We start from the raw sequence: 2,124 nt of genomic DNA, 5'->3' as shown, positions 1-2,124 counted from the left end.
TTACCAGGGTGGGGTTGCTTGTCTCTTTGTTTAGCTGCAAGTTGGATGCAAGGGTGGTAAAATATCCAACAATGAAATAACTTGAAAAATGTTTAATACATTGTGTACTGCAACTTCTAAAGGTATTAGGACAGCAAGAAAAAAGCTGTTTCTCTTTAAAGTCATATTTGTGATTATGAGATTAATATGAATGATAAGCGTAATATAATACAGTATATGTTTTATTTTATCATTAAAGTCCATGATGTGACCTTCACCGTGCTTCACAGATGTCAAAGCCTAGAATGCATCACCACCTCTGGAACTGCCTCACTCATCTTTATAGATGATGTAACTTATGCTTGCTGCAACAGGAAGAGTTATGATATTTACAGAAATATTTTCCCTGTATATGTAGGAGAAAATACTTCTCATATTTTTCCCTTAATAATCCATACCATACTAAACCAAGCACCATGAAAATATTCCAAAATATATGATTAATTCAACCAAAGAATTCATCAGGAGAAAAAGAGGATTAAGGAGTAGCCAATGAAGTAAAGACACTGCATGTTATTCCAAATGACCACACATTTTACATATTGAAAATATCACCCCTAATCTAGGCTAGAACTCAAACTGTCTGCAGCAAAATCCTTGAAAAGAGCCTTCAATGATTATCTAAAGGCTTCAGTCTGAAGACTTCAGTGAATTCAGTGGAATGCACCGTTCATGCAGTTCTTGACTCAATAGGATCTGCAGCCATGTACAGTAATAACTTATTCTGAAATTTACCAAAAGTGACTATATCTTAATACTCTTAATTGAAATCAAATCACGTGATTAAACTGAAGGTGTGTTGTTCTAATATGATAAAACATATGACTTACCCAAAAAACAGTATACGTGCCATTCATATTAATATCATGATCATGAATACAAATAGGTTGACTGAAAATAAACAGTTTTGACATTGCTGTTTAAGTACCTGTATAGGGCACTGTATGTAATAATTTTCAACTGATCGACACTGCTACCATTCTACTTGAAATAGATTCCTTGTTGCTCCACTGTTGAGCTGATGCAACTTTTCTGGTTTAACAGTACAATGGAAGAGTATGTACAATATGGCATTACACATCTTAATTTTATTATTTTTAAAAGATCATTCATAATTATTTATTTGAAAGCATAAGTGTAAATCTTAGTTCTCCATACATTAAATATTGTACTAGTTCAGTTCTTTTACGGGTGTGGGATATGGATATGAGTACTCCATTAAGAATCTAAAAATCATGTGACATCTGGAAATCTTTTCTATCTTGCTTTGCCAGGATACAATGATTTTATTCTGATTATTTCAAAACATGTTTTTATTATTTACTGTAATTCTGAAATACACCTCTGTACTCATGGTTATTGAACATTTGATTTAAAAGCTGTTTCTTTTCAAATATATTTTCAAAAAACAAAAACTCATTTCTGGCACTATTTTAAAGTTTATTTTTTCATTTGATACTGAGTAATATTTCTTTACAAAAATAATCTAAATCTTTTATCGAAGATCAATAACTTCAATAAAAATTTGGTAATAACGTGGAAGGAGATGTCTCCTCTTCTGCATGAAAATTTGTAGTGACAAACTTGAACTCAAACAATACATTTAGTTCTATACACTTATTTTGCATGGTTTGTTTTTGCTATTGCTTTTTCTGTTCTATCATTTTTTGTGTATGGAGCATTGTGAAATAACTATAAAGTATATGCATGAGAAATCAGATCTTTTTCACATTGTTTATATTATTATAAAAGTCACACCACCGCTTTGGTGAGGGTAACAAAGGCACCAGAAAAGAAAATATCAATTCTAACAAAGGCAAGATGGAGAACCACTACAATGCAAAGATACTTTTATTGGTGCTATATATAGTGAGGGGGAAATAAAAACCAATAGGCACTTGGTATCTCAGCCTACACTGCTCTTCAACTTCTCTCTCTCATCAAACAAAACACCCATCTACAGTATATCTCCTCCCCCTTATATCTCCTCAGTGGTGGAAACCATTAATGGTCTTTCTCACAATAAGTATAAAAATGGCCATTTTACAATTTCCTTACTCTATACATAGCATCTCAAACATACTA

The sequence above is a fragment of the Lepisosteus oculatus genome, chromosome 9, assembly GCF_040954835.1.
Source record: "Lepisosteus oculatus isolate fLepOcu1 chromosome 9, fLepOcu1.hap2, whole genome shotgun sequence".
In the NCBI taxonomy this organism is placed as follows: Eukaryota; Metazoa; Chordata; class Actinopteri; order Semionotiformes; family Lepisosteidae; genus Lepisosteus; species Lepisosteus oculatus.
The sequence above is the reverse complement of the archived record's forward strand: the minus strand, read 5'-3'. Positions refer to the sequence as shown.